This window comes from Cavia porcellus, unplaced genomic scaffold (assembly GCF_034190915.1).
Source record: "Cavia porcellus strain 051 isolate PalLab524CR breed Dunkin Hartley unplaced genomic scaffold, mCavPor4.1 scaffold_3, whole genome shotgun sequence".
Lineage (NCBI taxonomy): Eukaryota > Metazoa > Chordata > Mammalia > Rodentia > Caviidae > Cavia > Cavia porcellus.
Genome location: NW_026947486.1, coordinates 55,962,729 through 55,990,099, shown reverse-complemented (window position 1 = coordinate 55,990,099; position 27,371 = coordinate 55,962,729). Strand labels below are relative to the sequence as shown.

The 27,371-nt window shown below is 33.4% G+C and overlaps 1 protein-coding gene across 5 annotated transcripts in view; it reads right to left on the bottom strand.

Annotated features, from left to right (window-relative positions):
• Diaph2 (diaphanous related formin 2) overlaps nt 1–27,371 on the bottom strand; it is an 875,814-nt gene that overhangs the window by 38,281 nt on the left and 810,162 nt on the right. The window contains exon 27 of one of the 5 annotated variants that reach the window (XM_063245546.1): nt 161–27,371. This exon is cut by the window's right edge and continues 110,685 nt beyond it. The exons of the other annotated variants lie outside the window; for them this stretch is intronic. The gene's annotated coding sequence lies outside the window, so the exon portion shown is untranslated. Of the gene's footprint in view, nt 1–160 lie in introns of those variants that run through there. 5 annotated transcript variants of the gene reach the window in all.

The window sequence follows — 27,371 nt, the reverse complement described above, 5'->3', positions numbered from 1 at the left end:
TTCCATCTTCTACAGCATTTCTTTTCATGAAGCATTATATTATGTACTCTGGGATTTTGTGCAGTTTGTTTCTTCTTAGTCTATACTTTAACAATGAAAAGTTTATTCTTGCTAATAAAAATTCTATCCTTTCACTACAGGGAAAGCTAGTCGCTACTCATTTTTTTTATTTTTTTTATTTTTTTTATTTAAAAGGAAAAAGAGAAAAACACAAAACAAAACAAAGCGGTGTAAGGGTACAAGTAATTACAGAACTACAAAAAATAAAAAAATAAAAAATAAAAAACAGTAAGAAATCACCAGTTAATAGATTACATATTATCATCTTAGAAATAGTTGCTCAAATCACAGTATCAAAGCATACAAAGTGGACATTCAAACAGTGAGACTGCAAACAGTTGTGTTCAATGATCCAACCAAAAACATTAATATGGTCAGCTATTTAACACCCCCAAACACACTTGCTGTTGTATCCTTCAGAGCTCTTTTTTACTACAAAATTTACACATTTTGGGTTTTATTATTCCTTAGTTCTTATTACTTTTTTGGGGGGGAGAGAATAAAGTCAAATATGGCAAAACAAAGCTGTCAGTCAAAACCAAGGATAGACATAGCACATGATGTAAAACAGAGTACAAGGTTATCAACAATGATTATCAATGATGTCTCTTGTTTCCTTAAAAAGAATTGTCTATCTCATTAGATATTATAAAGTTGAACAAAACAGTAGAGAACAAGACCAATAAAACTTAAGCATTGTAAACATTACAGGACTTCCATAGTCACTACTTGTTCATCAATCTGAAGACTGATCAGCTCCATAGTTTCTCTTTTCTTGGGCTAAATATTTCAAAATGCATTTATCCTTCATTATAAATTAAGCAGATAGTCACATTTGGTTTTATTCTCTTCAAAAAAGTAATAAGATCCGTGAGAGTAATAAACCCTAAAAGCCTAATTGTTACTATAAAAAAGAGAGGAAAGTAAGTTGGACTAAGGGATATAACCGCAGATATGTTCGAGTGTGTAGGATAGAAAACCATATAACTGAGCTTTTGTTGGATCATTGAACGGAACTGTCTCCAATTTCACTGTATGAATGTCCACTTTATATGCTTTAATTTAGTGATATGGACAACTGTTTCTGGGAAGATAATATGTAACCTATTAACTGGTGATTTCATACTGTATATATTTTTTTTCCTGAAATACTGTATTATTTGTACCCTTTTACTGCATTGTTTTTTTAATGTCTTTTCTTTTTATTCCTTCTCTCTTTAAATAAAAATAAATAAATTAATTTAGCAGAAAGGTATGCTGATAACACATAAGTTCTCAATTCATGTACATCAATGAATTAAAGTAATTTTAAAGTATACATACATTTTTACAAGAGTCTCATGAACTTATAGAATGGTTTAGAAATAATCAATAGAACACAGTTTTAGAGCTAGAAGGAGATTTGTGGATTATTTAACTGAAGTCCAACCCTTCATGTTATATACAATGACACTAATGTCCAAAAAAGAGAACTAACTTGTCATAAGTATTCTATAAAATCAGATGAAAATGAAAGGCTTAAAATGGGAATGGGACATAAGCCAATGAACCATACAACCATAATTATTCTATCATTCGTATTGAATAATTATAGGATTGAACATTTTTTTTTTTTTGTCTTTTTCCTTTTTATTGGTACCGGGGATCGAACTCACGACTGACTGCTTGCAAGGCAGGTGCTTATGCCACTGAGCTAAATCCTCAGCCCCCTAGGATTGAACTTTGATAAAAATATATTTATCAAGAAAGATAGCAATAACATGACATATGATGATCATCTGATGATACCATATAATGGTCACTTTACAGAAATTAGGGAATAACAATGAGTTTTAAACTCTGGCAATTTTATAATAGTATGATATTCAGTAATTTGGTTCTTTGGCAAGAAAAAGGTCCAAGTTTCTTAAAATCTGCATGTTATTGGGCCTAAAGCATGTAAATATCATGAACTATCGACAAAGTCCTTAAGAACACATTTAAATAAAGATCTTTTCAGAATGAAATGTAACTGTTTGGACAAGCATCTTGGTGAGATATACTTTGGGATGGATGGAGATTATATATATATATATATATATATATATATATATATATATACACACACACACACACACACACACACAATATATTTAAGCATATGTAATATACTTGAGGTTTGGTCTTATACCTTCATAGTAAAGTATTAGATATACTTGAGATTGAAAAGTTAAAAAATCTATTCTTATAATTGCAAGTTGGAAAGGCCAACTGTACTGTCCCCTGTGAGAATTTCATCAGGTTCCATATTGCTGATAGAGCACAAAACTGCTGGTATCACATTGATGTTCAGTGTCATTGCTTTTGTCAATCTATATCTTTACTTTACTGTAATTTAGGCACAGTATGTGTTTTAGTATTTGAGACATTGTCTGTGGGGTTTTGCTGTGAGCTGTGTACTTTTAATTTAGATTGATTGACAATAAAATATAATTCGAAGTCAACTGTTAGGTTCACAAGTTAAATGAGAACTCTAATAAAGTCTCTGTTTCCAATTATTCTCTAGACTTTGAAAGAATTGTATATCTTCAGGAGAGGTATTTAGAACTTGACTAGAAAGCAATAGCTGTTTTGCATGGATTCTTTAAGCCACTTACTATTGAGTAATCTGTTGTAAAATGCCATTAAATGATGACCTTTCACTTATTTCAATGTTATAATTCTTTTGGGGGAACAATTATCTTTTATTCAGCTTTCTTATTCCTGCATACCACAGTGTGGCAAAAAGAGATGGATGTTCCTTCATTCATGGTTTATGTGATGCTTATTACATTTTATCCACATTTTCCATTTCTAAAATATTTCCTCATTTTCCTTTTCATTCTGCAACAGAAGACAATTTCCAGCTAAGTTTTCATTATGATTGCTTTATGTCAAGTTTCCAAATGTCCTTATACAGAAACTTTTTAACAACAAAATAGAAAAAGAATGATAAAAAGCAGCACACTTACTTTATTTAAAATATCTTTTTTAACAAGAGGAAAGAGAGAATTTATTATAATCCAGCACAATGTATCTAAAAATGTACCTTGATTTGATATAATTGCCTTATGTGTTTTGTATGTTTTAGCCTTTTGATCTGGCTGTAAATCTGCATGTATGATGACTGAATTTATAAGAATTTATAACTAAATGAATCTGATGCTGGCAACAAGGGAGCAAGAATGAAAGGGAAGAAAAAGAATTAATATATATATATATAATCCCAACACACAAGACAGAGAGCAAGAATGATATCATGAGATTGAGGCCAGCATGGTCTACATGAGTTTAAGGCCAGCCTGGAATACATAGCAAGATACTGTTAAAAAAAAAAAAATATATATATATATATATATATATATATATATATATATATACAATATTTCAAACCTTGGATGGTTACTATCAGGTGAAGTCTCCTTGTGGAGTGCCAGAAAAGCATGTGTGGCACCTAGTAGCTATTCAGCTCAATCAGTGTGCTAGGTGAATATGAATCTGAATCTTAGCTGCATGTGTTTAATAAATGCATCTCAATATATCAACCTCAGGAGAGTTTTCTGTACATTCTTCTTCCTCTAGGGAAACAACCTTGTATAACATTCTGTAGGTCCCTGAAACATAATTCAATGGTAAAGGTCAAGAAAGGGCCACCAAGAATTGAAAGCAAAGGAGGGAGAATGAAAAAATAACAGGCATATATTTTGTTGTTTTTATTTGGTGGGTGCAAAGAATTCATATTACGAAAAGATTTAACATACATATTGTCAGATTTTATGAGGGAGATTTCTTGTTTTCTCATTACTATAATAAAAAGTGATCAAAACTGCTTCACCAGAATTACAGTACATAAAGAGAGCTACAACTTTAATTAAGTCTTAGATTTATAATGCTGCAACATCACAAACAATGAACATCATATTCTACCATAATCTATTTCCAAAGATATGTATGTTTGTTTTAGGAGTGTGATGGGGAACCAATTTTCATTTTATTCTTTTAAAATTCATATGCATTTAAATAACTATTCAGAAAAGAAAATGCAAATGAACATTAAAATGCTTACATTTCGGGGAGATGGAGGACACTGCCGAATATGAAATGGTCATCACAAACCTCAAGTCTGAGACTGCATATTTCATCACAGCATCTGCCTCTACTAGGAAACGTGATGGTGCTCACAGCAAACCCAAGGTGGTGGTGACTAAGGAAGAGGTATAAAACCTAGCTCAGGAACTGGGCAGCTCTAGGTGAGTCCAGCACACCAGTGCCACTCTGAGGTTTTAAGATCATCGCTCCCAATGGTTAAGGACCCACCCAACTTCCAGCCACACTAGACTGGGCTCTATAGGTTTCGGGCCTGCCTGGGCCATGCCGAGTAATCTTTCAATCTGGGGAACTGGACTTCTGGAGATGAGATCTTGCACACCATCTCAGGCCTCAAGGGAGTTTAAGATCATCATTCCCAGTGGTCAAGGAACTGCCCAGCTTATAGCCACACTAGAATAGGCTTGGGAGGTTTTGAGGTCCAACTAGACCATGCCCAGCAACCTTTTTCATTCAGGGGAGTTAGGACATGGGAAGTGAGTTCCAGCACATTGGTGCTTGCCTGGGGAGAGATTTAGACCATCATTCACTGTGGTTAGAGGCCCACCCAATTTCCTGGAACACTGGATATGGCAGGGGACATCCTGTGGCCTGACTAGACCATGCTCAGCAACCTATATTCAGTCCCATGAGCCGAGGGCATAGTTGACAATTTCCAACATGCCCAGGTAAAGCTTTGGAACATCACTTGAAACATAAGAACATAAGAAAATGACCAAACAAAAGACCAAAATGCAATCTCAAACCTCCAGCCCTCCCGAGAAAGCCTAGGAGCGATGTACATAGAAGAAAATATATGCCAGACACCTGAAATACCTGAAATAATATCAACTGAAATAAAGAAGCAACTCCAGGAAGCTCTAAAGAAATTCAAATTAGAAATAATCTCCCAGGTAAAAGAAGAAATGATAAAAGTAATGAAAGAGATGCTGAACACATCTAAAGAAGATACAGTTAAAAAAACCAGGGGAACAAAGCAAAAAGATGGAATCCCTGGATGAACAACAGAAGAAACAAACAGAATACATGAAGCAGACTCAAAGAGATACAAAGGAAATCAAAAATTCCATTGAAAGTTGTCAAAATCACCTCAACGAAAGTGAAAACATATTTTCAGACCTTGAAGAGAAGATTGCAGCTAGTGAACAGGAAAGGAAAGATCTTTTAAAAATAACAAGGAATTGGGGCTAGGGATTTAGCTCAGCGGCACAAGCACCTGCCTTGCAAGCAGGCATTCGTGAGTTCGATCCCTGGTACCAATTAAAAAAAATAACAAGGAATCAGGAAATAATAATTCAACAGCTGCCAGACGATGCAAAGAAAAACAACATACGATTGACAGGGATAAATGAAAAAGAAGGGGACAAAAAAATGGTATCAAGAGGCTATTTAAAGAAGTCATAGCTGAAAATTTCCAAAACATGATAATGGAAACTGACATATAGATTAGTGAAGCATATAGAACTCCAAATAGCCATAACCAAAATAAAACTATACTCAGACATATAATAATCACATGCAAGAAATCAAACATAAGAATAGAATATTAAAAGTTGTTAGAGAGAAGACAGATCATGTATAAAGGAAAACCTACCAGAATTACAGCAGACTCCTCAAAACAAACAATGAACTCAAGAAGAGCATGAAGTGAATTATTTCAGATCCTAAAGGATCCTAGATTTCCAACCTAGACTGATGTACCCTGAAAAACTGTCTTTCAAAATGGATGGAGAAATAAGACACTTCCATGACAAAGAACAGCTGAAGAACTTCATTATCACCAAACCAAACCTGCAAAGAAAACTGAAAGACAGGCTAGATATACATAGGAAAAAACCACTCAGCAAGGCAGACAATAAAATGGAATGGAAAGATAAAGATGCAACAGCAGAAAGATAACAGGTCAACAATAAACCAATATATAAGAGTTATAACCATTAATGTAAACGGTCTCACTTCATCAATTAAAAGAAACAGACTGGCAGAATGGATCAAGAAACAACACCCAACCATATGCTATCTACAAGAAAACCATGTAACCCAAAATGAAACTCACATACTGAAAGCCAAAGGATGGAAAACAATACTTCATGCAACAGGAACCCCTAAAAAAGCAGGGGTAGCTATTCTGTTTGCAGACAATGTGAACTTCAAGCCAAGAATGATCCTAAGAGATAAAGAAGGTCACTACCTACTAGTCAAGGGAAAACTTCAAGAGGAAGAGAACAATCTTAAATATATATGCACCAAATTCGAGAGCACCCAGTTATACAAAGCAAATATTAACAGAAACGAAAAATCAAATAAGCAATAACACAATTATAACAGGAGACTTTAACAAACCATTAACACCTAGGGACAGATCAACCAGGCAGAAAATCAACAAAGAAATAACAGAACCAAATCACACCTGTGAACAAATGGACTCGACAAATATATACAGAATGTTCCATCCAACAAAATCAGAATACATATTCTTCTCAGCAGTACATGGAACATTCCTTAAAACAGACTATATACTAGCCCACAGAACATATTTAAGTAAATATAAAAGAACTGAAATCATCCCATTCATGTTATCAGAACATAGCACCATGAAACTAGAAATCAATGATAATAGAAACTACAAAAACCACACAAACACATGGAAATTGAATAATACACTCGAGCAATCAGTGGGTCACAGGGGAAATTGAAGAAATTAATACCTACAAGCAAACAAAAATACAAATACAACGTACCGGAATCTGTGGGGTGCAATGAAAGCAGTCCTCAGAGGAAAATTTGTTGCACTGAGTTCCCATATCAGGAAAATAGAACGAATAGAAATAAACAACTTGATGCTACACCTCAAACATCTAGAAAAAGAAGAACAAGTCAAACCAAAGCCGAGAGAAGGGAGAAAATCATAAATATCAGAACAGAAATTAATGCAATAGAGACTAAGAAAACAATCCAGAGAATCAATGAATCAAAGAGGTGGTTCTTTGAAACAATAAATCACACCGACAAGCCACTAGCAAACCTTATTTAAAAAAAGAGAAGAAAAAGCTCAAATTCATGCAATAAGGAATGAAAAAGGTGAAATCACTACAGACTGTGGAAATACAAAAGATCATCAACACCTATTTCAAAAACTCTACTCTCATAGGTTCGGTAACACAGAAGAAATGGACAGATTCCTAGAAACATATGAAGTACCAAAGCTGGGTCAAGAGGATGTAAAACTGCTGAATAACCCAATTTCTATTAAAGATATTGAAAATGTAAATAAGTCCTTAGCTACAAAAAAGCCTAAGCCCAGATAGATTCACTGCAGAACTCCTACAAGAAATACAAAGAAGACTTAATACCAACACTCCTCAAACTCTGCAATGAAATTGAAAGGGAAGCAATTCTTTCTAAGTCATTCCTGGAAGAAAATATTACTCTAGCACCAAAACCTGAGAAAGACACAACTAAAAAAGCGAACTACAGGTCAATCTCCTTAATAAACGTAGATGCAAAAATCCTCAATAAAATATTGGCAAATAGGATGCAGCAAATCATCAATAAGATTATATACCATGACCAACTGGGATTCATCCCAGGCATGCAGGGAGGATTCAACACACATAAATGAATAAATGTAACCCACCATATCAATAAAGCCAAGTGTAAGAATCACATGATCATTTCTATGGATGCAGAAAAAGCTTTTGATAATGTCCAGCACTCATTCATGATAAGAACCTTACAGAAAACTGGAATAGACTGTTTTTATCTCAGTATGATAAAACCCATCTATGACAAACCAACAGCTAGCATCATATTAAATGGCCAAAAACTGAAGGCCTTTACCTTAAAATCAGGCACAACACAAGAATAACCCTTACCACTGCTCCTATTCAATATAGTAGAGGAAATACTAGGCAGAGCAATTAGACGAGAGAAATAAAAGCAATAAAGATAGGAAAAGAAGAAATTAAATTATCATTATTTGCAGATGACATGGTACTCTACATAGAAGACCCCCAAAATTCCATTGAAAGACTCCTAGATATAATAAATAAATTCAGCAATATAGCTGGATACAAAACCAATACTCAAAAATCAACAGCATTTCTATACACTAACAACAAAATCACTGAGAGAGAAATAAGAGAAGTCACGCCCTTCACATTAGCATCCAAAACAAATGAAATGCTTAGGAATTCATCTCATCAAAAAAGTAAAAGATCCATACAGGGAGAATTATAATACCCTGAAAAAAGAAACTGAATAGGATATCAGAAAATGGAAAGACATCCTTTGCTCATGGATAGGAAGAATAAATATTGTAAAAATGGCCATTCTCCCAAAACTGTTATACAGATTCAATGCAATCCCAATGAAAATATCATCAACATATCTCATAGATCTAGAGAAATGACTCCTAAAATTTATCTGGAACCAGAAGAAACCTAGAATAGCAAAAGCAATTCTAAGCAGCAAAGGCAAGGCAGGAGGCCTCAAAATCCCTGACTTGAAGTTATACTACAAAGCTACTGTAATAAAATCAGCATGGTACTGGAATAAAAACAGATCTGAAGATCAGTGGAATAGATTAGAAGATATAACCACAACTACAAACACACTCAACCACCTTATCTTTGATATGGGACCAAACATGTTCACTGGAAGAACGACAGTCTCTTTAATAAATGGTACTGGAAAAACTGGCTCTCCATATGCCAAAAAACTAAAACTAGACTCATGCCTATCACCATGTACTAAACTAAAATCTAAATGGATCAAAGATCTGAATATTAAAACAGAAATAGTAAATCTATTGGAAGATGAATTAGGTAAATATCTTGAAGACTAGGGGTAGGTAGAGAATTCATGAATAGGAATCAAACCACACAGGAAATACTTCCCAGAATCAATAGCTCGGATCACATCTTATTAAAAAGTTTCTGCGTGTCAGAAGAAATCTCCAGCATAGTGAAAAGAAGACCCACAAACTGTGAAAAACTCTTAACGAACTGTCCCTCAGACAAAGGACTTCTGTCTAAAACATAAAGAATCAAAAACAATCAGACCCCTGAAATTCAAAGACCCCATCCAAAAATGGGCATCTGAGATGAATACAAAATTCTCAGATGAAGAGATAGAAATGGCAAATAAATACATGAAAAATGTTCATCATCATTAGTCATTAGAGAAATGCAAATTAAAACAACACTGAGATTCCATCTCTATGCAGAAAGAATGGCCAGGATCAAGAAAACTACCAACAACAAATGATAGGCTGTGGGGAAAAAGGAACTCTCCTGCACTGTTTGTGGGAGGGTAGACTGGTGCAACCACTGTGGAGGTCAGTCTGGAGATTCTTCAAAAAGCTGGGATTTAAAGTCCCATTCCACCCAGCTATTCCACTTCTAGGCACATCATACCATAGTGATATATGTGCACCCCTGTTTATAGCAGCACAATTTGTAATAGCCAGATCTTGGAAACAACCTAAGTGTTCATTCACTGAGGAATGGATAAAAAGTTGTGGTATTTTTATGCAATGGAGTACTATTCAGCTATAAAGAATGATCACATTGAGATATTTATAAGTAAATGCAACTTGAGACCATACTCATAAGCCAAATAAATCAAACTCACATGTATAATCTCCCTGGTACAAGAAATAGTAAGAGTACATAAGATTTTATGGCAATCATGATTCCCCATTACACTGCTCTGAAACCTTATAATGATTGCACTCATTAGGTTGAATGGTTTTATCCTGGTTTGTTGGATTTTATTATCTGTGATGGCATAAAGAGCTATTTTGAAGAAAAAAAGACATTATAATAGCCAGTGCTGATTTAATATTATCTTGCTTTGAAGTCCTACCATGCTTTTGTTCTTCTGTTTCCATTGGTTCTTTCATGTTGTATCTTATTGGATTTTATTATGTGTGATAGTATAAACAAATTTTTTATGGACAATGAGACAATATAGTAGCCATTGTTCATTTTCTGTTATTTGGTTCTGAATGCCCTATAATACTTTCATTCTCTTGGATGGTTTTATACTATTTTGTTGTGTTTGATACTATTGTATGTGAAGATATGCTCAACTATTTCAAAGAAAGAGACATTATGGTAGCTACTGTTATGTCAGGTTGTCTTGTGAAATACTGTTTTGCTTAAATTGTTCTGTTCTGGATAAAAACCTACTTACATTTCTTCAAATCCTCTTCCAATAGATGTCAACATACACTCATTATTAGGGATATAATTAGTGTTTATATATTCTCTTGTGATGTAATTCTTTCACTTAATATTGTTTCATGTATATATTTTTAAGCAATGGCACCACCATCAAAGTGTACCTTTTCCTCTGGGGCTTCTCCAATACTTCATTTTTTGTTGAGACATTACAATAAATATATGTTTCTACCATATTGTCAGGTTCATTTGCTTTTGTTTATTTTCTAGTGAAAAGAATACATTTGTGTATGATGACTGACTATGTAGGATTTTTACATGTAAAACTTATTTCATTTTTTCCTATGTGAACTGCCTTGTGAAACATATCTGCAGGTCCCTCAAACATACTATGTCCAATGTGAACATAAATACATTTAATAACAAGTTTGTTATAAACTGTTGAGACAGGGGCTACAGTTCTCTCTGCAATGTTGTACACACAGCAAGTTTTCAATGCATTTAAAAAAAAACAACTGAATATTCTCTAAGTTCCAAATCTTCTGACAATAGCAGGAAGTTTGTCTCCTACATATGTGGATAATTCTAGCAGTTAACACATATATACAATTAATACAAACAGGAAACTTGAATTATTTTAAAGTCATATGCTTGGATCTGTATTTCAAGAAATTTTCTATTCTGATTTTCCTGAAAACCATACCAGATAACTGGTAGCTCCCCACTCCATTATCTCTCAGAAAATAGAAGGTGTCTGATACTTGAATCTTTACAAACTCTTTTATTTTAAAGGCTATTGTCTAAATTACTTTTAATATTAGTGTACTCTTTGTAGAGCATATAGTAGTCTAAGACAACTTCAATTAATAAGAGTTTTACATGCTAATGGAGATAAATTATAAGATTGAGGATGGATATAAATTTAACAGATCTAACAATTCTCGAAAGGGTATAACATCATAGTACCAAGTTTTGATAATTAGAAACAAGCCTTCGAAAGATCACTTAAAATTCTAGTGTAGTAAATACCTAAATACTATATCACAAACATACAGAATATGAATGAAAAAAGAACAATTGATCTGTGCTATATAAATGGCTATGTTGTGAGGTAAAAATGACAGTGATGCTACCAAACAATGAGTAAAGTACTTATCTTTATCTAACAATTTAGGTGGATGTGAATGCTCCATAAAACTGTTAGAGGATTTAAAAAAGTGGCACTGGCACTTTTAGAAATGTTGACATAAGATGTAAGTGTGAAGAATTAGAAAGAAACTGTTTTGAAAAGTGGAATGGGAGGAGAAAAAAAGCACACCACATCCATAAGGATATTATATGCCATATGCAATTTAAATATATCTGTATAACTCAATATCATGACTACATATTCTGCTTCAAACAGATTTCTAAAAATCTATGTATAGTCAAAATGGCCCAAAATATAGAAAATTTTTTGTTTTTTTTTTTTTTTTAGAAAAATGGGAGCCTCCTTATCTATTATATTTGTAATAAACTTTTGCATCCAGGTTCAATAGCTTACAACAATAGGAAGAGCTGCCATTTGCTTATCATTTACTAGATGCCATGCACTTGATAAAATGACTTACATATATTGTGTCAATAATTCTTTAGTCATTTTACAAAAGATGCATGAGTTGCCAAGAATAAAAGGCTTGCTGAAAATACTGAATAGCTCTCCATCACTCATGACTGCAATGTTTTAAGGTTATTCCTGGCTGTGGTTTAAATATTTGTGTTCTTCCAAAATTCATGTTGAGACTTAATACCCATTGTGGTGATATTAAGAGGTGGGACCTCGGGGGAGGTGGTTAAATTACGAGGACTCAATTTTTGTGAATGGGATAAATGCCCTTACAAAAGACTCTTCAGAGAGCTTTCCGGACCTTCCACTCCTGTCATGTGAAAAGATGCAAGTTTTTCCCTTTTGCCATGTGAAGGTATAGCAAGAGGCAGCATTTTGAAATCAGAGAACAAGTCCTCATCAAACATTGAATCTATCAATACCTGATATTGTTTTTTTTAGCCTCCAAAAGTGTGAGAAAGACATTTGTGCTGTTTATCAATTATCTATCTCAAAACATTTTCTTAGCAGCTTAAACAGACTAAGATACTTCTTAATGTTAATATGCCTATATATTTAATAAACAGATTATCATGCACTGTATTCAGACTTTATAATTTCCTGGTGTCTGAAAATAGTCTCACAAAGCTATTATATTTTCAAACGCAAGAGCCTTGTTTTAGTCTTCCATAAGAATCTTCACAATTCCTAGTCTTAGCTACACACAGCCTTTTCTAGCTTGATACAGCAGCAGCCTCTCTCCCTCTTTTTTTTTTTTTAAAGGATCATTAATTAGAATTACTTGCAACATTTCCTCCAGTCTGGAGGATCCTAACCTGTACTAAGGAAGCAAAATGTTTTCTATTTGGATTCAGGTATCTGCTAATGCCACCACTAATGACTACAGTATCTTTTGAGATAATTTTTTAAATGAAATTCTTATCTATCACTTCTAGATCCTTTTCAAGACTGAAACTGAAAAGTCAGAACCTGCCAGCCTGTGATGCAAGCTAGGTTCTTTTAGTTTCATTTTTCATTATGTACCTTCCCAGCCCATGCTAAAACTGTTCGGTAACTTCTCAGCCTACTCAAGTGCCTCCTGAGAGATTCCTGCAGGGGATCTCTGGCTGGTTGACATTTCACTTTCAGTGAACTCAAATAGCTGAATGTCAACTGTTAACTTTTACTTCGATTTTCTTAACTTTTTCATAGGATAAACCACTTACACAAAATAATTTAAGTGATAATGTTTAGAATTGAAGAAATATTCAGTATAAAATTATTTTCCACTTTGAAGAATGTATGCTCCACGCAGTGTCATTTTTCTAAACAATAATTCACCCTTCCTCAGAGAGATAATGAAATGTAGATCACAGTATAAGCCCAGAATTAAATGTGCTGTGGCCTCTACTATCTCTGAAAGCATAAACTGAAGGATTAATCTGCCAAACACCCTAAAACTCATTGTCATCAATCCTTCTAACTGGTCAGCCCTCCATCCCAAGTTGCATTTTAATTCTATATGGCTCTTGCATATTTAAAGATCTTAGTGTTTATTTCCTAGACTGGGAAGCGTTGCTACTTTTTATAGTACTTCCTTTTCAGGTTTGGAAATACATAAGATAGGCCTTCTCAATTGTGTGAAGGCTTACTATGAATTTAAGAAATCAATTAGCAAAATTCCAATTTTCCTATGGGCATTTCAATAAAAAATGTCAATAAGATTAAGCTATGTTGTATCTATTTACTATATGAAAGAAATATAAATCAAAGGATTTTTCTTGTTGCTTTATTTTGCCAAATACAAACAATTTGTACAATCCAACTGCACTTTCCTGGGGAGTTCTTGTGAATCTGATAACAAAACAGTGTTGTCTACTCATCTCTAGCCTAAACCAGTAGTGGTGAACCTATGGCACTTGTACTGCAACCGGATATTTGTTATCACTGAAAACTCTAAGACATTCACCATCAGTGGCCTAGACAAACACCAACTGCACAATGATAGAGTTGCCTTAATATATACCTAAATTTTACCTTAGATCCTGAATACATTTTGCTTCTGTCAATTAAATTTCTTGAATAACAGGCTCAAATTCCATGTTCTAAGCAGAAACTGCATGGTGTACTAGGAGTGCTAAATTTAGATTCAAAAGCTTTAAGCTCCAGTTCTGGCTCAGTCTCATTTAAGTCATGGAATTAGAAGTAAGTTAGCCTTTCTCATCCTCACTCTCTTTATCAACAAAATGAAGAATTTCACTTTATTCATTCATTTCTCATGAGGATCAAACACAATATTGAAAAGTTAAGTTAATTTATAAATAATACTTTACCAAAAATTATAAAGCTTTCTTATAATTGATTATATTAATGACAATGCCTAAGACAAGAGAGACACTTTCAATAGGGCTATTCTATATATTTTTTCCTATTTTATCCTATGACACCACAACACAGGTCTCTCTTAAAAACAAGATATCAGTTTACAATACCATACTCTAGAAATGTTTGCAAGTCCAACAGTTTTAGAAATGTCAGGGTACCTTTAAGACAGGGAAGATCCTCAAGATGGATAATGGTTCAAGAGTACAGTACTAAAGATAAAACCCAGTGCTGAAGAATGACCTGCTTGATGCTTAAAGGTCAAACAGCACAAATTTAATGTCTAGGAAAGTAAAAAGTCACTAGACATTGTGGTTGGTAATGATGAATGGGTACAGAATAATTTAAGAAAGATAAAGTCAACTAACACATTTCAAGTGGTGTAAAACTAGCTATTTTTAAGCACTTTCCTTTCTTTTTAACAAGCAAATACTTAGAAAAGTCAGCAACTAAAAAATACAGCCCAGGCAACAGTCACCAGTAGACTGCTGTTGTTGAGTTGCATTTAAAAGGCACCAGGTTGCAAGATAATGTTTACCGATTTTCAGAGAAGAAAAATTACCTCTACATATCCATTAAGAAAGGTACTATTGGTATGTCTATCACTGACAATCAAATTACTGGTTTTCCTTTTAAAGCAGAACAAATGTACCCATCAAGAGAATATAGAAATCAGAAGAGAAATAGATCCAGGTGAATAATATTAAATCAAATGACACGCATTATCAAATATGACAGATGAATAGTGATAAACACTAAAGATAGAGGAAAAAACAACCACCAGTGACAAAATATTCCCAGCAACAGAAAATTAAAGGATATTCTCAACCAGATGCTTCAAACAATTACAGGAAATGCTGATATATGTGGTGAGGTATGAAAATCAACCCTTTATGTTGATACTATGAATGGTTAGTCTAATAAAATACTTGTTCAAACAAGGGATCATTCTAGGACATAAAATACGACTGGAGCTGGAGCTAAAGGTTTCTTTTGTAGTATAATCATGATCTCAAAAAGAAAATAAATTATTTGAAAAAGACATGAAGCATTTAAATTTCATTTTTAATAGAGACAGACCATTGAAATATTTACCCTCTGAGGTTTTTACAAGTTAGAGTATAAAGCTATTTGATTGCTGGCTTCCTACATATTTTATGTTTTAATACCTAACATAGGACTTGCCATACAGCTTGTGGTCAATGAAGGTAAGTTAAATTCAACTTACAGATACTTTAATGGGTTTTAGAATCTCAGGTATAAATAGAAAGATAATAAAATAGAAAATGAGTGGATACAGATGGTAGGAATATAGATAAGGGATGACAGGATTTAATACATCTCTAGAACCTAATGCTATTACTGAAGTGTGGGTGATACTCAAAAAAAAGCTGAGATACAATGTCACAAATAGAAAATGAAATTTGATCTAAGCCTTGAGAAATGGGTAAGATTTGAAGTTTATTCTCAATACTTGTTAGCAGCAGTTTATAAGCAATCACTTTGTTCTTAATCCATTCAATTTAACAGATGTTTATCATGCTAATCATATGAACAAAAAGTGAACATGTAACATAAAGATATAACACTATAATATGAATGCTTTCAGCATTGTTAAATGTTTTAGATACTTACTGCTTCTGATAAAAAATGTGAGGTATAGTGACTTATGCTAAAGACTTTTTTGTTGTTGTTTTTACTATCAGTCTTTTTTTTTTTTTTTTCACTTAGATTAATTCAGCTGAAGAGTTTCCTGATCTGGCAAGGAGACTTATTTAAAATATTGTTATTTATACTTATCATGGCAAATCAGAGTTTTTCAATGTGATGTAGTAATAAAGATATAATTTTAATTTTGAGTCTAATTTTAAATAAGAGTCGTTATCTAAAACCCCCATTTTACACTACTGAATTTGAAGGAGACTATTTTTATTAATCTCATAGTAAAAAAAAAGGTACACGTTTGAGCATGTATATTTATTCTAATGAAAGATTATTCTTGTCCTTTACCTCTCTTGGTTAAATACAAAATTTTCCTTTTTCTCCAAAGAAAATTTATCTGTGTTTAAAAAAAATGTTTGGAAACCACTGCTCCTGTCTCTTGCTTTGATTTATTTCCAGAAATCTGTTTTATAAAACCCAAATTTGATCATGGGTCTCTTCTGCTTAAAATTTGTCAATGACATATATAACATGACATATATATTGTGCTAATATTTTTTGAATAAGATGTCATGCCTGTATCTTTTTTTTTTTTGTCTTTTTCATTTTTATCAGGGATCGAACTTACGACTGTCTGCTTGCAAGTCAGGCGCTTATGCCGCTGAGCTAAATCCCCAGCCCCCCTGTCATGCCTATATCTTATACTCTGAATAATTACAACAAAGACAATACACAATATATTAATTATTATAACTCTCTACTAACCTGTTTTGAAACAATAAAACTGTTATTTTAAATTTTTTATCTCTTTAAAATAAAAATAATAGAATAAACCTCTGCATCAGAACCTTTTTTGGCTGCTGTCTGACTCCCTAGCCTCACCTCCCACTTTAGTTCTTTTATCCTAAGGTAAAGCCACACAATTTTAGTATTTTAGATTTTTGAGACTTTGGCACAGTCCTTATTCCTCCAATCTATACCAATACCTAGGGGTTGACTATACTGTTTGGTTTCCTTCTTTCCTAAAAAAATGAGCTATAGATTGTACGTAGTTCAGCTTAAATAGATAACTTTTCTTTGCAGCTTTTTTCCCTTCCCACTAGACAGTTGGTTCTTATACTCTCCTACCCAGCACCCTATATATATCATTATTAATCTGATTCAACAAAAGTTAATTAGTTTTTTGTTGTTGTTTTCATCCTGGTTTCCTCAACTAGACTGTGAGTTATATGAGGACAGGGATATGCTCTAGCATATCTTTATATGAGTTATATGAGGACAGGGATATGCTCTAGCATATCTTAGAGTATAGTATATTTCACAGGTGTTAAGTAACAAAAACTTAGTAAATAAATTAAAAAGTAACTATTTCAGAATTCATCATAGTTGCCTAGTGACAAGTATTGATGTTTACTTTTGTTTAGAGAACCCCTTCCTCAAAGATAAATTAAAAGTAATGGTATAAATAAGATTATTCAGAGAATACCTAAAATGCTTAAGTAGGTAAACTTTTCAAACCTCCAAGCATCAATGTACATATAGCTGTTATGTTAATTATGAAATACCCGTAATTGTTTGCTGACACTGAATTATTAAGGATCTTTATTAGGGAATTGTTTAAATGACTGAATTTTGTTAATTCAGTTTGCACTCCTATACATTCTAGAAATGAAAGAATTTCCTGAAAATACTCTAAATAAAACAATTTTCTCAAAATAAGCTTTCCAAATTTGCAAGCTGCCTTATTAACTATTGTTTTACTTTAGTTTATGAGTTTAATACATTGTTACTTAAAGGATTAAAAATGTCCACAACAATAGTGGTAGAGATATTGTGTCATACGTTATAAAGCTCCAATTCTTTGACATAAAATAGGTCTTCTACCAGGCACCATCTGTTATCTATTCTTCTCTATGTAATCCACCTGTTCTTTCATACTCTGTGAATAAATCCTAGAATCTAGTTACACAAAATCCTTTCCTTTCTTGAGAGACACAAGGTCTTTTCCTGATGATATGCATTTATATATACTGTTGCTTTTTCTGGAATGGTCTTTGCACACTCATAACTACGAATTTGTCCATGAACTCCAAAATCCTTTGCTCTATAAATTAAAGTTAGCACAATAAAGTTTTCATTTACTTCAGACAATGTTTGCCACTCTTTATTTTGTGTTTATAGTATTTTGCTGAGACATATATATTTATGATGCTATAATTATATACTTACAGCTACCCAAATTTTAATGAAATCTTTGCATGCAAAAAATGCATGTTCTTCATGTTTTCAACCTCAGCATCTAGGATTATATCAAGTTCAAAGAAGGCACCATATATGGATTGAATTCTGTTTTCCTGAAATATATGTTGAAGTCTTGACTCCTGTTAATTATGAATGTAGGCTTATTGGAAATATGTTTTTGCAGATATAATGAAATTAAAATGAACTTATACTGAAATACATTGGGTCCTAAATCCAAGAACTCGTACCCTTATTAGAGGAGAGATTTGGACATACAGAGGAAAGGAGACCATATGATGATGGAGGTAGAGATTGAAATGATGTTGCTGCAAATCATGGAATACCAGGGATTGTTGGGAACAAATAGGAGAAAGGAAGGAAAAATGGAATAGATCTTCATCCAGAACTTTCAGAAGAAAGTAACGCTGCTAACACCTTCACCTCAAATTTCTAGTCTTCAGAACTGTGCGGCTCCAGAAATTTCTGTGATTTTAAGTACACAAGTTTGTGGTAATAAACTATAGTCCTGGGAAATATTTTTATTGAGTGGATAAATAAATGGATGATGAATGACTTAACAGAGGAGATTCCTTTATTTATCAGAAAATCTATGTCCACTAAATTCTCCAAAGGGTGTATCTATGCCCACTAAGTTCCTCCATAAGTATAATAGAGTCCATTTACAACTTATACACATGTTTAATTTCAAGATGATTCTACCTGGAAAGAAGAGAAGTCATACAACATAAAAAAAACCGCTTCTTTCTATCACAATTCTTATCCAGAATAGAATGAAGATCTCAAAGCCACAGGTGAAAGACTTATGATCATAAATGACAAACCAAAGTTGCTGATCTCTTGTTCCAAATTCACTTTGAAATTTTGGCTGGATCACTGTACTCTAAAATGGGTCATATACTGATAGAGCACTCAGTGTTAATTTTCCTCAGTCTAAGGTAGAACGGCAGAGTAACAGGGATCATTGTTGTCATGGTTTATGTCTGTGTCCCCCAGGCCTCATGAGTTTGCATTGTGTATTTGTGATTGGTTCATTGCCTAGTGCTTGGATTGATGCTGTCAGTGCTCCACCCACATAGGAGTGGAGCCAGGATGTAATGCAATGGCAGGAAGAAGGTATGTCTTTCTCTTTGCTAGTTCCGCTTTTGCTGTTTGCAGCCGCCATGAAAGGCAGCCCAGCCATGCCCATCTGTCTTGGAGCCAACTGAGTGTGGACTGAAACCTCCAAAAACTGTAAGAAATAAACCTTTCCTTTCCTAACTTTGGGCTTCAGGTATTTTGTCTCAGCAACGAGTAAAAAGTGACTAAGACAATTGGAATTACTGGTGTTGTTCATAAGACTTCCTTTAGAGTAAGTTTACCACAGAATTACTGGGATGGACACAGAGGACCAATATTTAAAACTGGGTAAGATGTTTTCCTTCTAGCTATTTCATTAACATGGCCTTTTCTAAACAATTCTATAAAACCCTTAAAATCCCTTACAACTCTATAAAAACTTGTTTACAAAAGGATTTGACACACAGTCTTATTTAAAATCAATATAAAACATCTTTAATTAATTTTCCCATTAAACATTTATTTTCCACCTTAATATATTTCTTCTTACTCTAATACTGATTTCCTAGCTTTTTAATTTGAAGTCCTTCTGTCCAACTCGGTTTCCAATTTTCTCAACTTTACTCTTATCCATTTACAACTTTAATCCATTATATTCACTATAATGATGTCTCTGTAAAAATATTTTAGCTCTCACCTATCCAGCTGGCTCATTTTTCTTATCTCCCTAACTTAAAAAAATTATAACATGACAGGCTGGGCATTTAGCTCAGCAGCACAAGTGCCTGCCTGGCAAGCATGAGCTCCTGAGTTCAATCCCTGGTACCAAAAAAGTAACTAAAGCCAAAGCCAACAAAACAAACTCCTGTAACATGAAATAAAACACAAAATGGAAGGAAAAGGAAGACTGCATTTCTTACTGGTTGCAGATAGCTCTTTTTATGAAGAATACAGAAATGGTTTATAGTCAATGGATAGACATCTATTTCTATGTGGGCATTAAAGTTAGCACTATAAAGAAGCAATAGAACTCAATGAAATCCATATTTTTTTCTCTCTTCTGTGACAGGTTTAAGTCAAGAGAGACATAGCTGAGTGATGATGGATTTTAAACTGGAAAGAGACATATATTGATTCAGACTCTAGAAACAAAGATTGTAAAGAACCAAAGAAACACATATCAAATATCCAACCAGTCTGCTTTTAAAGAGTTTTAGGAAAAACTTAGCTGAAACCAATTTATAATTCCCTTTCTGCTGATGAACACTAACACTAACACTAACACTAACACTAACACTAACACTAACACTAACACTAACACTAACAAATACTGAGAAAGACTTACAGCTGTCTCATTAGGAAATCTCTATTATGTTAATAGTGGTTCTTGTCTATGTGAAACAGAACAGTTTGTATGTGACTCTTGAGACACCAGACATTATTTGCTGTTACTTATGTAGCACAGACTTGTAATAAGTGTGATCACTTATTTTTTGCCGGAAACTAATCTAAGTACGTTATAAATTTGCTTAATCTTCATAACCCTAGGAAATGATCTATCTCTAATTTATAGCTGAGGAAAACAAGACGCAGAGAGGTTAAATATCTTGTGTAAGTCAAATCCAGGTATTCCTTTCTCTGTAACCCCTGTACAAGGCACTCCCATTTTTCAGTGATTTCTTGAAGATTTTAGACCAATGTGGGTCCAGGATAGACAAGATTTTTAGCTTTTATTTTCTTGGATTATTTATTAATTTCTAGATTCATAACACTTCATGATTTACTCAGTACCTAAGGTGTGAGAAAGCTTATAGTAGGTACTGCTGAAATTACAGGTGGAATGAATGCATTCTTTTTTTCTCTGAGATCTAAAAATGAAACAAAGATCAAATTCCTATGTAGACCAACAAAGAATTTACAGATATTTTAAGCCTTATATATATCAAGACATTGCTCAAATAGTATAAGAAGAAGAAAGGGATTAGGATTTCTGTACAACTATTTCCCATAAATTAGAAGTAAGATTTATGAGGCAGGCACTAGACATGTTCCTATATATGCCTGCTCACAGATAGATGTATCATTTTTAGGCTGGTATATTCTGCTGACTAGGTCTATGATATTTTATCCACCATGAGAGTAGGACTAGCTATTAGTTATACTGCACACTGCAGTAGAGTACCAATGTGAGGGAGAATATGCATATTATATATATGAATACATATATATATATATATATATATATACACATATACATATACCTGTACACACATACACTAATATGTAACTACAAATTGTGAGAGCTTACTATATAGCAAAAAACATGCTGAAAAATTTGCATAAATTTCATTAATCACATCACTATAATATAAGTATGAGCAAGCATAGGATCTTTGCTGTATAAGGTTTATATCTTAAATGTCTCATGTGTTCAGAGCAGGGACTTCAGGAAGATGATTGTGTCATGAAAGCACTATACTTATGAGTGGATTAATCGATTTATGAGTTCATAGTTGAAGTAAACACAAGTACCACTGTTAGTGTCATTTACGAGGAAACTGAGGTACGAAGCAATACAGTAAACAAGTGGGAAGAGTTCAGATGTGGTGCCTGACTGACACCATAGCCACTTAATGAACTATATTCCATCTGAGTTAAGCCCCATTATGGTTTGGATGAGTCTTTACCAAGGTTTATATGTTAAAGTCTCAGTCCCTGGAGTAACACTTTTGGCAGATGGTAGAACTTTTAAAAGATCCCTGAGGGTGTACCCTCCAAGGAGACTGTTAGACCACACTCTTTCTCTTTTTCTGCTTCTTGAGTCAAGAAGATGTAAGAAATTCCACTGCTATATGTTCCTGTCTATACCATCCACCACTCTCATCAGGGTCTAAGAAGTGGGTCTGCCTAGTCATAGGAATGAATCTTCAAGTTATGAGTTAAATAAACCTTATCTCATTATAAGCTAATTGGCTCAGGTATTTTGTTGTAGTAATATGAATTTGACCAACAGAAGCTGTATTGGTCAGTTTTCCCATTGACGGACAAAATACCCAATACCTGTAACTTAAAGGAAGAAAACTTCAATTTGGTTCATTTTGGTTCTTGACTTCAGAGGGTTTAGTCCACAGCTTGTTCCAAGGCAGATATGGCATGGCAGAAAGGCCAGGTGGAGCAAAGCTACTCAATCTATGATAGTCAGAAAGGAGAGAGAGAGAAAGACAGAGACAGAGGGGGAGGAGGAGGAGGCAAAGGAGTGGTGAGAAAGAGACAGAGACAGACACGTAGACAGAGAAACAGAGAGACAGAGAAAGATACAGAAAGAGAGGAGAGAAGAGAGGAGAGGGGAGGAGAGGAGAGGAAAGGAGAGAAGAGGAGAGAAGAGGAGAGAGGGGAGGGGAGAGGAGAAGAGATGTCTTCACACAATATGAGGAACAGAAAAGAGTTTTGTCCTTCTTCCTTATTGCTTTTGTTACCTCTGTCTGCTATGAACTGTTCTCTTCTGTCTTGGAACTAGCCACTTATATACTGAAACTTCTGCAAACTCAATAAACCTTTCCTCCTTTAAATTTGGGTGCCAGATATTTTGTCTCAGCAATGGGACAAAAATAACTAAGATACAACTGTACACTCATTATCATCAATGATCCATCCCCCTTAGATAAAGAATCCAGGGTAGTACCCTGATTGTACAGATTTGGAACAGATATCATAGGGATAGATCCTTTTGGGTGACTGGCTCTTAATTTAATACCTAATTCAATCTTGAACCCAATTGGTGATACTCTAACCATAGAGTCTTACAAACACTTGGGGCCCCTCAATAATGCTCCTAAAAGATAAAAATAATAGAATTTAGACTTATTAGACAAACTCTAGAGAGTTATCCATATTTCCCTAAATATGGGTAATAAATTTAGTAGGATTAAGAGGAGAGGAGAGGAAAAGAGAGAACAAAAATACAATCTTCTAGTTCATGCCCTGTTACTCACTTTTTATAATCTACCTCTGCACTGCCCATTCAAACATGAACTCATAAATGGATTAACCCACTTGTAAGTATAGTGCTCCCATGATTCATTCATCTTCTGGGAGTCCTCTTTTTGAACACATAAGACAGAGGATATTTTAGATATAAACCTTACATAACAAAGATCCTATGATTTCTCATACTTTCTTAAAATACTTTTGCCTTTGTATGTCCTCAGTCATACATTTTAACTTACTGCATAAAGTCTTATAAAGTAAGCCAGGGAACAGAATAATGAATTTGGTAAAAGGTCAGAAGTTACAATATTGTGTTTCAGTATTGGGCCATACTAGACTTGAATACTTTCCATTTTAGTAATTCTACTTCAGATTTATCATATAATGTATGTAAAGATTACTAGTAGAAAGTCCATTGTATTTGTAAATATGAAGTTTTGAAGTTAAAGAATAAAATTTATCATTGTTATACTAAAAAATAAATCCTTATCAACACAGAGTAAAATGTCTGATGTACTAGTAGATTTGTGATATGTGAACAACACTCAATTTTCTGTTATGTTTAAAAAGAAAAAAATCAAATGTTATGAAATTTTGTGAATATTTAATTACCTTAATCAGGATGTATTTTGAAACTATACATTTCACATCCTTGTCACATTGTGATAACACACGTGTAGATGACAAACTGAATAATCAAAGTTCAAAAAATACATCCAGTACACAAAACTGTAGTAGAATAACATATATCCTTTTTCCTTAATATAAACAATGTCATATGTTGTTTGAATTCACATGTTGAGCTGCCTTTAGAGCAGTAATAAAGCTAATATGTTGTCATTAGGGTGGACCCTAATCTAATTTGGCTAATGTCTTTAAAAAAGGAAGAAGGGCTGGGAATGTAGCTTAGTAGAAGAGGATTTGCTTCTGGCATGTGCTAGGCCCTCTGTTCAATTCTAAGAGCAGGAAGGAGGAAAGGAGGGAACACAGGCAGAAGAGAAGAAAGAAGAAACAAAGAGATTAGGATACATACAAAATAAACAGAGGAGTGACCATGAAAGATTATCAAAAAGGCAGCCATCTGCAAGTTAAAGAGAGATTTGAGCCTGAACTGCTTACACTCTTTGGACTTCTAACCTCCAGAACTGTAAAGTTTTTTAAAGTTTACAGTATTTGTTATGGAAGCCCTAGCAAATATTTTCAGATTTCCAAAATTCCGATAGAATTCTTTTCTTTTGAGTGGTTTACATAGGAGCATACAATTGTACTATCATCAAAACAAACATACAAACTGTAGCCATCCTAACATTTTTTTTTGGTTTCTTTTATAGGAATGAAATTGTGTACAATAAAAAAGAGCATAAAAATGAATGAAGAGTAAAACAGATTAAATGTTGATTTTTGAGGCAATGTTTCCAGAGCATAAAAATCTATTATTCAGAATGGATATTCTCAAAAACATATTAGCACTGAATAGTATGATTCCATAGCCACGTGGAAATCCTGTATTTAATTTAGGTACCACTAATTACTTAAATTATTAATTTATTTATTCCCAATGTTGATTTTATTTTCATCTAAACATTTCCCTAAATATGGAAAATTAATTTAATAGGGCCAATATATCTATCCTTGTCATTTCTTAGGATTATACATAGTAGAAACTATGAATATTTCATTAATTAAAAAATAAATGGAAGAGCATAGAATACTGTTCAGTGATAACGGTATTTTCCTATCATGCATGAAACCAAAAACCAAACCAAGCCAAGGCAACCAACAAAGTTTAGCAGAAAATAAAATCAACATTGACAATAGTCTTTTTTCTATCAAGAGTCAATAATTCACTTACAAAAAAGATAAAACATATTAACAATATAATAACAGAGCAATAAAAGACTATATTTATTCACTAAAAACACCAGTATTATTCTTTCCTATTGTTGCTAAACCATTGTCCTGAAATTATAGTTGATAGAGAAGAAGAAAACTGGTAAGGCTTATCTTTTAAATTGTATTCCAAGCATATAAAGCATGTTCTGTTCCCTAGTTTGTTACACAGTAGTTTGTTACACAGTGATAGAAAATGGCTACCTTCCATCTCTTAAGCCCCTCATTTTTTCTACTCTGTTTTGCTAATTACTTTCCACTTTTTATCTTGGTCTTAGCAAATGTACTGAGTATTTCTTGGCTTTTAAAAATACCCCCATCTTGTTTTCTCAGTCATTTACTGTTTATGTTTTGATACTGAGTTTAGGATGTTTAAGGTCAATACAAGAGTACTGCATTCCAAGATACAAAATTACATAATCATCTTCCCAAACTGTAAGGGAAGTAGATTATGTGCTTCTTTTTCCACCACCTGCCATAAATGTATAAGAATGTGTGAAAGTGAAATGAATGAAAATGCCAGCTTTGAACCTAAAATACCATCAAGAGAATACACTGTGAAGACTTACTACCTTCAGTTCCAGGTAACAATGTAGCACCTTTTCTGAGCTGATACCCAGAAAGGATTGTACTTGCTTAGATTGAACTCAGTAAATTATTAAGGTCTTGTGCATATTTGTGTATACATTATACAAAAAGATATGCATAATATATATGAGTTTTCCAAAAACCACTTTATCCTGAAATTCTGTGCCTCTATTGCCTATTACTAATTAAATTTTCATATAAACCTCAACTAGGTTCTTTTCCTTCTCTTATCAACTCTCTTTTATGAGCTCAAAACTTACTGAAAACCTTCTGACTGGGAGATTAACAGAGGAGGTTGTAACATAATTATATTACAAATTAATAATGTCATGGCAATGGCTTTAAAATGCCTAGAAATCTATTTAATGTTGTACCAATCAGATAAAAGAACATATTTCAAATTAACTCTCTACTGATTCAGTCAAGTCATATGGGCCCACACCATGCTTCCAAGTAGGCCCATGTCCAAAACTACCAGAAAATTTGACTATCTTGTCAACATGCTCTGAGAAGAGATTTAAGTATCATTCTTTCCAACACTCATCCTTATAGGGTATAAAAATTTTAAAGTTCAACACAATCCTAAATAGTAATTTAAATACTATATAGTGTTTTTCATAAGGCAATAAAAAGTATAGATTGAACATCCCTAATGTGAAAATCTAACATATGAAATGCTCCAAATTCTTAAACTTTTGAATGCTGACATATACTACAAGTAGAAAGTCCTGCAGCTGACCTCATGTGATGGGTCACATTCAAAGAGGCATATTAAAACTACTGTGTAAAATTGTCTTCAGGCTAAAGTATATAAAACACAATGGATTTCATACTTAGACTTGTGTTCCATTCCTAAAATATCTCACTACATTTATGGAAATACTAAAAAAAAAATAAAAATAAAATCTGAAATCTGAAACATTTAATATGTATCTCCTCTTAAATCTTAAATCTCATTTATTCTCTGTTTTTATAATTATGTTCCCTGTCCACCCTGTTACATAGGGCATATGAAGGAAGAAAATTTCTAGAAATTAATCAATGAAGCCAGATACATATGCACACTGGGGAATCAGGACAAAGATAAAAATAAATAAAATAATAGGAAATTGTGTTCATTCATATAAGCCTTAAAATATGTAGACATTTTTTCAATCAGATCCTATCAGTGACACACTGCAATTCATGGATTTCTATTCTGGATTTCAAAGAGAGCAATTTTAAGTAAATATTTGCTAATTCCAACAGCATACTGAACATGACATGGATAGAAGACAAGGAATGTCCATGGGCATATTTCACCTTGAGAGTAGATGGATAATCAGGGGGCTTAAAGTAATGCCTTTGAAAGACCAAAACACTTTTTCTGGTAGCATTTCTTCCTCAACTTATTCATCTGTAAATTCAATATAATATTAATCTGTTATGGTTTTTTGTTTTGTTTTGTTTTGTTTTGTTTTGTTTTGTAGTTCTGTATTGCGTGTACCCTTACGCCGCTTTGGTTTGTTTTGTGTTTTTCTCTTTTTCCTCTTAAATAAAAAAAAAAAATTTTAATCTATGATGGGGCAAATGTATAATACATGTGTTAA